The sequence below is a fragment of the Cervus elaphus genome, chromosome 18, assembly GCF_910594005.1.
Source record: "Cervus elaphus chromosome 18, mCerEla1.1, whole genome shotgun sequence".
NCBI lineage: Eukaryota > Metazoa > Chordata > Mammalia > Artiodactyla > Cervidae > Cervus > Cervus elaphus.
Genome location: NC_057832.1, coordinates 35110380 through 35125575, shown reverse-complemented (window position 1 = coordinate 35125575; position 15196 = coordinate 35110380).

Here is a 15196-nt window from a genome sequence, read left to right as displayed (position 1 = left end):
AGTAGAAGGAAGCGCTGCTGACGCTACCAGCAGAGTGGCCTTCTCTGACCTGAAGGTTTATGCAACTTTTGCAGAAGGGAAGGAACAAAATGACCTGGTTGAGCTAAGACCTGCCAAATTCTGGATGACGCTGAAATAAATATTTCAACAGACAAAATAGGAGGATATTTGTCTATGAAACTTGGAAAACATCTATGGGAAAGGGACTGGTGAAGCACCCATATTTTCCTGTATTTGTCTGAAGGAAAAACAGAGCTGTATGCAGGTGTCAGATACTTTGTAACAGGCTTTAGTGGGACCAGATGGCTTTATGTCACTGTGCTTGGACATAAAGAATGTGCAAAGATTTTATTAGGAAAGTTAGGAAACTGAAAACAATTTTTATGATCCACCTTTTCCCTGTGTCAAGAAGCACATACCGAGTCACTCAACACTTCAAGGAAAACACTTAGAACTTTGAGTTGTTACCTGAGAGTAGGCCAAACCAACTGGTACCCTCCAAAATTTGCTCCCACTCAAGATGAAAGCAGAGTTTGGAAAGAAGTTTCTCCAAACTCTGCCTCCAACACAACACCGGAGCCTGCTCATTCTGTTTTGCTTTCTGTGGTTTCAGGTCCTACTGTACCTTATAGGTTTTCACCTCTCTAAATGCCCCATTTGATTTGAAGCTTTCTTATCTGTTGTTTCTTCTCCATCTTTGTCCTTGATATTATCTTGGTTCCTTTTTTCTTCCCCCCTTTTTTGTAGAGGAGGGGTAACTAAACTCAGAATTGCACTTTCCACTCTGTTGTCCAGCTCAGGATCATGGAACTATAGCCCAATGTGGTACACTGGACAGGTGGAGAATTGAAGGAAAAACCTAAACTTAATTCTGGGTGCCAGGTCATTACTCTTGGACAATCTTTGAGGCCTCTGGAAACCAAGTCTTGGTTGCAGAGGCCATGTCAGTTTCAATATCCTCTGTCCCCAAATCCATAATATATGTTTCCTCTGCAGTGATTGTTTATCAAACATTTTTCCACCCTATCAGGGACAAGTTGCTTCTCCAAGGAGATTATTCAGATAGCAAATCCCCAGATATTCAGGAGATTCAGTACCACACTCTTTAGTTATCTGGTAAATCCTGAGGCTACCAAAGGGAAGGTCATGTGCTCTGTTAAAAATCTTTGGGCTCTAGAGACAGAAAAATCTGCATTCTATTTCAACTCCTCTGCTGAAACCATTAGCAAGTTATTTTAAAAATTCTTATTAGAGGTTTTAATAAACATTTACTGAAGTGTAATATATATGAGTGGAGAAGGCAATGGCACCCCATCCAGTGCTCTTGCCTGGAAAATCCCACGGACGGAGGAGCCTGGTGGGCTGCAGTCCGTGGGGTCGCTACGAGTCGGACACGACTGAGCGACTTCACTTTCACACATTGGAGAAGGAAATGGCAGCCCACTCCAGTGTTCTTGCCTGGAGAATCCCAGGGATGGGGGAGCCTGGTGGGCTGCTATCTATGGGGTCGCACAGGGTCAGACACGACTGAAGTGACTTAGCAGCAGCAATATATATGAGGCATGAAAAGAGTAACGAAATTTCACAAAGTGAACATCCCCATATAACACCCAGATCAAAAACAGAAGACATAGCCAGCCCCTCAGCAGGTATCCACATGCCACTCCCTCCAACGTCCCTCACATTCAGGACACTGAAGTGTGACCAGCATCAAACACTGCAGAGTCCTTGAGCTCGTGCTTTACCTTCTTAAATCTCAGGTTCTTCATATGTAACATTGGGAAAATAAGAGTAAAATGTAAGGTTTAAAGGAGATAATCAATAGAAAGTGCTCAGGCAGGATTGGGTACTTAATAAGCTCTTAGACGGCTGTTCTTAGAACTTGACTGATACTTATTTTCCTACTTGTTTTAGGTTGGTCCATCACTTGCCTATCTGGTGCATGGAGCAAGTTCCATCTCTTTGCAAAGACCAAAAGTTACTTTCCCACAACCTTCCAGGTTTTCCACTTGGCCAAGGAAAGTAATGTGTGGCAACTTGTGGGAAAACAACACACAAAAAAGTCAACACAAATACACCCATGAATAGACAGGGGGGTCGATCTTGGAAAAGCACTGGCAGTTGTCAAAACACATTTGACTGGTGAAACAAAGAAGAGAAACAGAGTGAGAAGAGGGGGTTTTGGGGTAGGAAGTGAGGGGAGAGGGTCAGACAGTGGGCTTCCAAAACCAGAGACACTAAATCCAAAATAAGTAGCCACGAGAAGGACAGCCATGAAAAGGTCTGATGCTGCTGGGGCATCAGTGGGGATTTGGGACACAGGATGCTGGGGGAAGCTCAATGTACCAGCTTTCTCTTAGGAATAGGGTACTTTCAACAGAGGACTTCTCCTGAGAACTTAGCCCCATGCTTCCTTGACAATAACATCAATCTAGAGGTGTAGATTAGCAGCTAATAGGCTCTGCCTTGACCTCTGGCCATCAAGAAATGGCTTTCATCTTGTCTTTGTATCTCTTGGACCTTGCCTGGTCTCTGTTTATTCTAGTTTACATGCCTCCTCACCAAGTCATGGTCCCCTAGCACAGAGGGAGACATTTTTGGGCCCCATAGTTTGCTGTGCAAAGCTCCTGAACCCTAGATTTCATAAAGTTGCCTAACAATGAATTAGAGGTGTCATTTCAACTTTTGCACAAAAATCAGTTGTTCTTGGACTTACGGTTGCCAAAAGTGGGGCAGAGGGAAGGAGGAAAAGAGACAGTTAAGGAGTTTGAGTTCAACATGCACACACTTCTGTATTTAAAATGGATTACCAACAAGGACCTACTGTATAGCACAGGGAACTCTGCTCTATGTTAAGTGACAGCCTAGATGGGAGGGGAGTTTGGGAGAGAATGGATACAGGTATATGTATGGCTGAGTTCCTTTGCTGTCTGCCTGAAACTATCACAACATTGTTAATTGGCTATAATCCAATATAAAATAAAAAGCTTAAAAAAAGTCATTTGTTCTTTTGGAAATCCTATTTTAGACTTTTCCCCTAGATTCTGTCCCAGATTAGGATATTGGTTTAACAGTTGACAAGTATCACAGATTAACAGAAAACTTACAACCCTGCAATGAAGAGGCACTCAACAAGGGTCCATTTCCTCAATCTGGCTTTCCATTAGGCTCTGAATAACAGCATAGAAACATGTAGAGAGTGCTGGCTTAGGAACCCAACACATCGGGGCTGAAATCTGGCTCTGTACTGTGATCTTGAGCAAGTTTTGCAACTTTTCTAAGTCTTAAACTCCTCTTTTATGATATAAGGTTAATAATACTTATACACTACCATTGTGAAGCTAAATGAAATCATTCAGCTAGAACATCTTGCTCAGCATCAAGAACAGAGTAGAAAATAAATATAACAGTTCTTAATAATAGTCTTAACAAGTCTTTCCTGTATTCTAACTTAGCTGTGTTATTATTGATATTCCTTTATGTAGAACTAATAATAATAATAATAACAGCAAGTATTTATTGAGCCTTTACAATGTGCTAGATACTGTTCAAAGCAGAGTCTTATTTAAATCTCATAATTATTCTCTGAGTTTGGTGATATTATTTTACCTCACCTGTGAGTTCTACAGGTAAGGAAACAGATCAAGCCACTTGCCAAAAAGCCCTATAGAAGAAAGGGGTAGAATGAGTTTTGAAATAAAAAAGTTTGACTCCAGAACCCATGATCTTAACCATGTATCATTTGCTTCTCCACTTGTTCTGTTTACAGAATCAATCTGAGACCTGTCCAACATATCTGTAACTTTTTTTAAAAAAAAGCTATATACAAATGATTTTTTCAAAATGCTTGAGGTCAAGATTTTCAGTCCAGCATACTTGCCAAACACATGTGGATTGGATGTGAGAGGATGGTACCTGGGATTAAATAGTTGACATTTATTTTCATTTGTGTTTTCCTAACACTTCCTGCTCAAAATGTTAAATTACAAATAGTAAATGACATTTAAAAATATCTGCCTAATATCATTCTGTCATGAGATAAGCATAATTTTTCAACAAGTTTGGTTTTTAAGGATTGTCTTCTATAACAGCCATACTGCAAGATCAGATATACAGATTTGAGAAAATGATTATATTTTGTGGTGATCAGGTAAGGGCCAATTAAAAGTGTGACTCACCATTCTCCTATGTCAGTATTCACAACAAAGCTAACAGGAGTTTTAGAATAAGAGTGGGAGCCTGGAGAAAGAAAATATCCTCATACAACTTGTTAGCAGATACTCAGATAGTAGACTTGTTACTAATAATAAGGCAGTTCTTACTATGGGGCAGATGTTCTGTGCTTAACAGAAAGAACTATGCTAAGTCTTCTACTTGTTTATCATGTAATCGCTTCAATTAATTCCCCTACATTTGAGGTTAAAGTGAAAAGTGAAGTCACTCAGTCATGTCCGACTTTTTGTGACCCCATGGACTGTAGCCTACCAGGCTCCTCAGTCCATGGAATTTTCCAGACAAGAGTACTGGAGTGGGTTGCCATTTTAGTGTTTTATATAATACAACCCATCACATGAATTCTTGTGTCTCTGGATTATCCCATCACATCTGGCAATATTCAACAGCATTTCCTTCTTACACCACCTCTGTTGGCTTCTGTGTGATTTAACTTCTGATTCAACTTCTACCCATTGAAATACTCATGGGTGCTAGGTATTCTGTGAACTCTGGAGAAAAGAAAAATAAGACTTGAATCCTTCCTTCAAGATTCATATACTCTAGTTAGGGTATATACATAAAAATATGTAGCAGAGTGAAATCACAGAAGCATGCATCAACCCCAATCATAGCTCAGATGAGTGGCTGGGTAACTCTATGGAGGGGTATTTGTAGCAAGGAATTACATGGAAGAGATGATGATCGTGGAGCTCTTCACTGATGGATGCACATGTGCCAAGGAGAGGAGAACATCGGAGGCAGAAGGAAAGCAGGAGCGTGTTCATAAAGGCATGAAACAAGGTACCATATTTAGGAACAGAGAAGCAGTTCCCCATTTTTAAGGGAGAAAGCAAGATGGAGGAGCTCAACTTCTATGAAGAATAAGCTTTGATGTTTATGAAAAATCATGTAATTATCCACTCATTTGTTCATGTATTCATTCATACAAAAATATGTTCCTAAACACTTACTATGGGGTTAGACTCTGTGTGATAGATCCTGCAGAGAAAATACTGAGCCAGATAGTTTAGGATCTAATGGTGGAGACAGACTATTTCACAAGAAATTACAATAACGCATAATGGAGCGGGGATCTCTATCCAGGCTAAGGTGCCAAGGTAGACTCCCTGGAGTATTAATGTTCAGTATGATGGGGGTGAGTAGGAGTTAGACAACTGAAGTCTGCAGGAGACAGGAAGGGAAAGAATTCTGCAGCCAGAGGAAACTGCCTCTTCAAAGGCAGAGGGGCAACAGGGAGCTTGGTACCTGTAGTAACAAAGAATTTCAGTATGGAGCTGCGGCTGAAGGTTGGGGTTTTACCACGTGGAGGCAGGGGCTGACTGTGATCAAAGGTGAGTGACAGTGTTTAGGAGCTGACACATTTTGGGGAGGGCAAAGGGCAGCCTCTGCAAGGTTTGAGGCATGGCATTTTAGAAAGATCACTCTGGCAGCACTATAGAGAATGAATTAGAAGGGAGCAAAACTAGGGGATGTCAGGCTAGTTAGAAGGCTAATGGACAGAGTAACAGCAGTGGTAATGATAATAATAATAATCCTCCGTGGTGGTTAATAAAGGCTTACTATGAGCCAGGCCCTGTGTCAAACGCTTTGTACTTACTTACTTCAAACCTCACAGTCACCCTATGAAGTAGGTACTAATCCCCTTTCACAGATGAGAAAACTGAGGCACAATGATCTGTTCAAGGTCATGCAGATAGTATGTGACTGAGAATTAAAAGACAAGCCATCTGGCTTTAACACAATTTCCATTATCCTGCTTAGATGTGACATTGGCATCAATTACAGCAGAGGAATGAGAATTGAGAAAACTGAATAGAATTGAGAGCCATTCTGGAAGGAAACCAATAAAATTAAATAAGTCAGTCAAAATTAGAGAAGAAAATTACTTTAGCTTTTGCCCTAGGAAACTACTTTCAAATAGTAAGTGATTTTCTTTAAATGCTTTGTTGATATTAAAGCTCATCAGCTAAAACAGCTCTCTGTTACTCAAAACATCAAATCCAAATTCATGCTGGTTATTTATAATGTCCTCTGATAAGGAGTTCTCCCTCTCATTTATTAATAAGATCAACAAATATACAATGACCTACTCTAGGCACAGTTCTGTACATTTGTGGAAATTACACAATACACACAGTTCTTGCCTCATGGACATTGGAGAATGTGTTCAAGTTCCAGTTGTGGGTTTTCTACATTAGTGTTAAATACTCAAGGGCAAGGAATGGATGGTATTTTTTTTTATTCAATGTACATGGTACAATGTTCTCCTTAGATGTTAGTTTTAAAAAATACACTGATGGAAAAAAAGATGTTTAAATCAAATCTTTAAATTTCAACAATTTCAAATAATCCATTTTAAAACCTACAGCCAGATCTAGAGACTGTTGATGTTTTATATGTCTAAAAGAGCAAAAAGAAAACACAGTACAAGATGTATTTATCCTTCTTAATGTACCCAAAGTGAAAATGCAATTCAAGACTTAAAATAATGTCTTCTAAAAAAATAAGAAAATAATAATGTCTTTTGTATTATGTATTATCATCATTTTCATTGTTGATCAAATCCTAATCGGACTCAGTTGAAATTAACTCGGAGATAACTGCCTGGTCAACCAGAAACATTAACAAGATGCTGACTATCACTGGCTGATTAATTTTGCATGCAGATTGCCTTAGTAACCAGAGAATGGTTGTAATTCAGTCATAACCTTTAAAATATGTCAACTTAATTAGAAAACTAACCTATTAAATTTTTAGAGGTTTAAAATAAAGATGATGCTGGTCATATATAGTGGTTAATGAGTTATAGTCTTAAGAAATTAGAAAATTTCAACTATGTATTGACATTCTAATTTCACATAATAAAGATTTTTATTGAAAAATAAGAACTTATAAGGTTAGAATACTTATTATGTTCCCAGGGGATTTAGAATCAGGAAGATAGACCTAATTTTGAATTTGACATGAATTTATTATAGAAAAGTATATGTTCTGATTGTCCTGGGTCTGCCCTTTTCATGTGCTGGTGAAGATGATGAACACCACTTGTTACACTATTTTATCCTGTAGTGTCTGCCTTAGTACTGGTTACTTTCACAGGAAGGGTTTCCCACCATTAGTTTGAAATCTAGAAGTTTGTTAAGAACCAAATTTCCATTAAAATAGACTTTATTTTCCCAATAAGTAATAATCTCCCATTAAAAAAATGATTTTTTTAAATGGAAAAGCTTAGTGAAACTTATTACAGATCTGGAACTAAGAAGAAATTAGAAATGTGTATACAGTGTATATTCCATTCTACTTTCCCCCTGTTTTCTTCTTGTCCTAAATGTTAAATACCAGTGCTAAGAAGGCGATTATCTTTTAATAATCAAATTTTGAAATGCTGCTTCAGACTGAAATCAGTAAGACCACAAATCAATGAAATTTCTAACCTAACACTTTAACATATATCCTAGTCTTTCTGGGTTAACAAATGTAGGTTTTTTGGGATAACCAATCACTAGTAACTAAGCTAAATAATAATGAAACTCCCAAACAATGTACTTCCACATTCTATGTCTAAAGTTATTTTACTGGAAGGGCCTAATTGTTGATCTGGATGTTTTAAATTTTTTCAAAGCACAGACACATGCTATCCAAGTTACAAAACTTTAGGATTTTGTTTATCAGACATTCAATTACATGAGGAAATTTATGTGACTGTCTTCCAAATTTGGAATCATTGTAATTGGACTTATCGTAATCAAGAATCTATGAGTTTACTTAACTTTGGGAGTTTGTTGTGAAGATGTGAAAATCCCCACCTTTGCTTCATACTGAGGTGAACTGATATTCTCACATTCAGATGACTCTCCAATCCACAATCACACTTGTTAAAGGAACAGAGGGGCCATTTAGGACCTTAATTTATTTCCTGATGAATAATCAGTGACAAATTCCTTTAATATCAATAAATTAACTTATCCTAATAATTACTAAAAAATTCCACTTTCACACACACATACACACACACAGCCACAGCCTTTTTGCAGTCTGTGGATTTCTGCTCTATAGCCACAATTTATTTCCTTTTTCCTCTTTGTCTAGACCCGCACTAAGAAAAATGTTTCAAACTTGTGTGCGGTGTTCCACTCATGCATCCTCTCCCTTCTTGTGTGGCAGATGCTCCTAGTAAGATCTGATGATTTATCTAGAGCTATTCAGACAACGTTTACTTGCAGACAATGTAAGTATTTTGTGTAATAAATGAGAGATTCTTTTTCTTCCATCAGAAAACATGGCTGAAGCTGATAATCTAAGGCTAAATTGAAAACATATTAAATGTACTTGAATCCATTAGACTCAAACTTTGTAAAATGATATTGTTGTGTCATTATGACTTGACTTTTCTATCATCTTTGTTAAATACTTATGATTTACTGATTTAGAGCCAACTATAATACATGTAAGAGCTTCACAGGTGGTGCTAGGGGTAAGGAACTTGCCTGCCAATGCAGGAGACATAAGAAATATGGGTTCGATCCCTGAGTCAGGAAGATTCCCCAGAGGAGCGCATGGCAACCCACCCCAGTATTCTTTTTGTTTTTAATTTCTTATTTATTTATTTTTTAATTTAAGGATAATTGCTTTACAGAATTGTGTTGGTTTCTGCCAAACATCAACATCTTGCCTGGAGAATCCCAGGGACAGAGGATCCTGGTGGGCTACAGTCCATAGGGTCAGACAGAGTCAGACACTACTGAAGTGACTTAGCACGCATGCATAATACATGTATGAAATAACAGAGGTTCAACAACTGACTATAAACAAACCCACTGGCTTATAGTTTCCCTGAATAAAACAGGGTATCAAAAATTCCCAAATGATGGCAGTGTGGGCCTCACCAGAGGAGGACCTGAATCTGATGGAAATTGGAGGATAAACAAAGAAAGAAGAAGCTAAGTAGAGGGACCCATTGGGCCAAGTGACCAGAAAGCAGATCCAAGAGAGGAAGAGTCTTGTGAGGATGTTCAAAGCAGAATATCAAGTCATGCATGGCCGGAACATGAGATAAAACAGTCTAAACCAGCAGGCACTGGTGTCAGAGAGATGAGCCCACAGTTTTCAGGGAACAGCTGCAGGAGACAGAGACCAACAGCAGGAGTAAGAAGCAGACGACAGAAACTGGGACTCAAAAACAGAAACCAACACAATTCTGTGAAGCAATTATCCTTCAATTAAAAGTAAATATTTTTTTTTTAAAAAAAACCAGGGATCCAGGCAGAGGGACTTGAGGGTCAAGGGAATTTGAGCTGAACCTACAGGAAGAGCACTAGAAGGCTGCCTGTGAGAAATACCTACCGGATATACGCCCCAACCCCCGCTCCATCTCCCAATAACCTGAGACAGAGCCCATCAATCCCAGCTCGGCAGCCCCATGGGGCTTAGCAGGCATGACTTCTGGGTTTAGCAGATTAGGATCCAAAAACACAGACTTGCAGGACAATGTGATAACCTCTAACACCCCATCTTAGATACCCGCCTCTGTTTACAGATCCTACTTTTAACCACATAAATCCTTTTTTTTAAGAACTATAAATCTTGTCAGGTTCACAGTTTCAAGGCAGAAATGTATTACTGATCTTGACTGTTTTTCTCCACCCCGGTAGAACGTCTGCTTGTTAGAAGGCCAGCAAATCCCACTCAGAGTGAAGCTGAGAAATCTAGAAAGCTTGCCTTCTGTCTTAGATTCCTATTTACGCACTACTTTCTCCTTTCTGCAACGTGCTTCATTCTGCCCTAAATGCAGGGTGAGGGTTTGAAAGCCTGCTCCCGAGCCTTTTGACTGAACAACAGATTATAATCTAATGTTTAGTCAATGTGTTACCTCCAACGACCAGCTTTATTTTAAATAGGCCATCGCTTTCTAATCGCTCCATGATATGAAGTTTACGTTTAAGAAGGAGAAGTGGGAAGAGTCACATGAGTCAGTAGTTGAAGATGGTCTGGGGTGGGGGCGGGGAGGCGGTGGCAGTAAACTGGTGGTTTAAAATTCCTGGAGTCCTGCTCTTAAAGTGAACTTGGAGGATGTCTTTTAAGGAAGCTTGGAAGTTATATGAGAGAAGGTCCGAAGATACTCTTTCTCAAAGATAACTCACAAGAGATCAGGCCAACTCTATAAGGTAGTAGCTTGAAACAGACTCCTGAAAACTGAAGGCAAGGAGAAAAGCCATGACCTATGGAAGATGAAAGCTTTTCTCCCCAAAGGACTAAACAATTTCAAACGCTATGGCAATGCTCAAACGATCATGTATCTATGCTAAGGAAGCATAAACACCGTAAAACAATATAGTCCAGGGGACACTGCTGCTTTAAGTGTTGTTTTCTTTTTGTGAGTGGTCAGTTCCTGCAACATTAGGCGACTGTAGTTTAAAACTAAGTAATCTTATTTACTGGTCAGGGCAGAGATTCAGCTCTTTAAAGAGTATAGTCATTTTTAACATTGTTATTGTTTATTGTTAGGAATCTGACAATGGGATTGAACTTTTAGATATTCAGGCCTTTTCCTTATGTACTGGTACCCTAAAGGTAGTCATTTCCGATGGCATTTAGAATTCTGAATCTTAATTCTTTCTCAAGTACAATGGAAATAAACAATCCATTTTAGGTCTTTCCCCATTTCCTTCCTAAATAAAGGCTTTTCACTTAGGCAGGCCCGTGCTCTCCCTGAGAATTCAGGTTTTATTCTCATCAATTGTCTTTCCCCTCTAACACGCGCTTGACTGTTGATGCAAAGCAAGTTTTCAGTGTATGATAGCTGTACTACTCAAGAAAGGAAAGAGGTTTAATTTGTTGCTTTAAATTCACACAACACACACACACACACTTCTGACTGAGTGGCTAAAGGCTTTGAAGTTCTTAAACTAAAAAGTAATTTCAAAGTGGCTTTATTTTTACTCTTCAGAATATTCAAAAATAAGTTGACACCATGAGACTTCCAAATGTCACCCTCACCTCAAGAGTCTATACCTACAAAGAAGTATTCACTGAACGGCCGACTCCACACCTCTGAGGACAATATGCCCGCTATGAGCTCTAGGGCCTTCACAAAAAAATTTAGTTTCAAGCCGTCTTTCAGACTTCCCAGGTGGTGCTAGTGGTAAAGAAGTCATGTGCCAATGTAGGAGACATAAGAGATGTGGGTTTGATCCCAGGTTGGAAGATCCCCTGGAGGAGGGCATGGCAACTGACTCCAGTATTCTTGCCTGTAGAATCCCATGGCCAGAGGAGCCTGGCTGACTCCAGTCCATGGGGTCACAACTGAAGTGTCTCAGCATGCACACATAAGGGCAGCAATCAAGTAAGGGTTGTGCTCACTAGCTTCAGGCGTGTCCGACTCTTTGCGACCAACGTCCGCTAGGTAATCCGCTAGGTTCCTCAGCCCATGGCATTCTCCAGGGAAGTATACTGGAGAAGGTTGCCATGTCCTCCTCAGCAATCAAGTATAGATGTTTATTATTTTTGTCTATGCAAACAAATTATTTTATATTGTTAGAAGTGTCCAAGTGTCTTCATCACTTGGAAAAATAAATCTTAGATGTCCCCTTTTGCCCTGTTGTTGCCATTCTTATTTTTATTCCCAAATGAATTGTCAAATAAGCATTAGATCTTTTACAAAATACACACAATTTTAAGTCTGAACTGACTTTCAGTTAACTTTTACATTGAATTTAGAAGGTATAATTTCTCCAAATAAGTTTAATGGTTCACATGAAAATTTGTTTAACTTCAAAGTTCACTTTAAAAAAATTCATTGGTGCTTACTTGATAGTCTATTGTTAGAAACTATGGCTTTAAAGACAAACTACATATTAAATCAACAGGCAGGGAATTCTGTTTTTAGTATCAGGGATTTCCTTTTTAACACATTTTTATTGACTAAGAATTGACCCTCCCACAAGGACATTTATTAAACAAAACTGCCAGAATACATAGATCCCATTTTTCTCTGAGTTTCACGTGTATATATCCATGCCATTTTGATCTGCTTGTTTGTTTTTTGCCCAGTTCTGCTTACAGTGCCGCATTTTATCACCAGCCAACTTCAGTCGTCACACTAAGGGAATATTTTAAAAGACACATTTAAACTGACAAAGTTGGCAAGCCCAGAAAGAAACAAGAGCTCTAAGAGCAAACAGATGTCCGCATCTGGGTGAAAGCCTTTCTCTCTTGAGACAAATAAAATAGATAATAACCCCAAGTTGCCAGAGTTTGACATGGTGGGCCAGAAGCTATCAGGAGACAGTGGAATAACTTTATAGAAATGAACTCAGAATGTGTGATATACACTTTGGTTCTAACATTATGTGTTCACTTTAACTCCTGCTCTGGTCACTTTCAGATTGTATCTGGCTTTGTCTCCAGGCAGAAAATTATTTTAACTGGTGAGACAATGAGCAATTAAGTTAACCCACCAAATCACTCATCTTTGGTGAACTGTTTGTGTTCATCTAGTTTGTCTAATGCATTAGGTCTGTGACTCCCGGAGCATTTTAGTAACAACTTAGCATCTCTGAAGAGGCAGTGTGTCGTCTCTCATAATTTCATGGACACTAGCTCAAGCTCCCCTAGCTATGTACTTTTGGCACATCACCAAGCTGGTCTGTGGCTGTTTCTATTTTCTTACCAGTAAAAATGAAAACCTCTTTTTTCTATGAAGTAAACTTTCCTGAGCTCCTCAAAGCCCACAGTCATTCCTTTCTATAGAATAGATATGGGATATGATAATCTTTTATTTTTATCTAACTTGTTTCACTTTTTCTATTTCATGTTCAGGGCTCCCATTTCACTTAGCTTACTTTTTTCAAATTCTCTGTCTCTTTTTTATTGTTACTGTTTTTTCTCAAGCCTCTATCAAGTGTACTAGAAAAGTTTTTGCATATACATATACATAGTGTGTATAACATATATTTTAGACAATTTATGAATTTTTGCCTAGCCAAAAAGCTAAGACATTTTTATTCCACTTGCTTGATTCAATATGAATAGAATGCTAGATTTCTAATTTATATTCACTCAAAACTTTGATATAGTTCCATGTATTTTGGCATCTAGTATTACTATTAGAAGTCTAGAAAACTTATTATCTTAGTGACTTAAAAAAAAAAATTTGAATGAGGCTTGAAACTTCTGATCTAATTCTGAGAATATAAAGATATGTTGTTTAAAAAAAGAACATATGATACAGTGGTGGTGGTTTGGTCCCCAAGTTGTGCTCAACTCTTTTCAAGTCCATGAACTATAGCCCACCTGGTTCTTCTGTCCATGGGATTTTCCACGCAAGAATACTGGAGTGGGTTGCCATTTCCTTCTCCAGGGGATCTTCCCCACCCAGGGATCGAACCCACATCTCCTGCCTGGTAGGCAGATTCTTTACCATTGAGCCACCCAGGAAGACATGTGTGATACAGTATTATTAACTAAAGGATAGATTTTGTTCAAATTTCATGCTAGCAAAATTATATGCTAGTGGCCATTTTTTTGTTTTCATACCTTATTCAAGACTCCATATTGTATTTAATGCTCAACATTCTTCAAGTTAGGCTTCAGCAGTACGAGAGCCGAGAACTTCCAGATGTACAAGCTGGATTTAGAAAAGGCAGAGGAACCAGAAATCAAGTTGCCAACCTGACTGAATCATGGAAAAAGCAAGGGAATTCCAAAAGAACATTTACTTCTGCTTCATTAACCATGCTAACTGTGTGGATCACAACAGACTGTGGAAAATTCTTAAAGAGATAGTAATACCAGACCACCATACCTGCCTCCTGGTCACAGGTCAAGAAGCAACAGTTAGAACCACACATGGGACAACAGAATGGTTCAAAATTGGGAAAGGAGTTAGACAGGCTGTATATTGTCACCCTGCTTATTTAACTTCTAGGAAGAGTACATCTTGCAAAATGCCAGGCTGGATGACTCACAAGCTGGAATCAAGATTTCCAGGAGAAGTAACAAGAAACTCAGATATATAGATGACACCACTCTAAAGGCAAAAAATGAAGAGGAACTAAAAAGCCTCTTGATAAGGATAAAGAGGAGAGAAAAAAAGCTGGCTTAAAACTCAACATTCAAAAACTAAGATCATGGTATCTGGTTTCATCACTTCATGGCAAAGAGATGGAGAATAAATGGAAATAGTGATAGATTTTAGTTTCTTGGGTTCCAAAATCACTGAAGATGGTGACTGCAGCCATGAAATTAGAAGATACTTGCTCCTTGGAAGAAAAGCAATGATAAACCTAAATAGCCTACTAAAAAGCAGAGCCATTACTTTACTGACAGAGGTCCATACAATCAAAGCTATGGTCTCTCTAGTAGTCATGTACAGATTTGAGAGGTGGACCATAAACAAGGCTGAGTGCCGAAGAATTGATACTTTAGAACTGTGGTGTTGGAGAAGACTCTTGAGAGTCCCTTGGACTGCAAGGAGATCCAACCAGTCCATCCTAAAGCAGATCAGTCCCGGGTGTTCATTGGAAGGACTAATGCTGAAGCTGAAGCTCCAATACTTTGGCCATCTTATGTAAAAAGTTGACTCACTGGAAAAAACCCCTGATGATGGGAAAGACTGAGGGCAGGAAGAGAAGGGGGTGACAGAGGATGAGATGGTTCGATGGCATCAACAACACAATGGATATGAGTTTGAGCAAACCCAAGAGATAGTGAAAGACAGGTGAGCCTGGCGTGCTGCATTTCATGTGGTCTCAAAGAGCTGAACACGACTTAGGGACTCAACAACAACAACAGATACACCCATCATTTAAAAAGTGGATATTTATTTTCTCAATATATAGGTTTTTTAAAGTATCCTTGATATTAATTTCTCATTTTGATATTAATTTCTCATTTAAATGCTCCCTTCTCTGCGGTCCCCTCTGTGTTTTTCAGTCTTCTAACTTTACTGAGGCTTTCAATG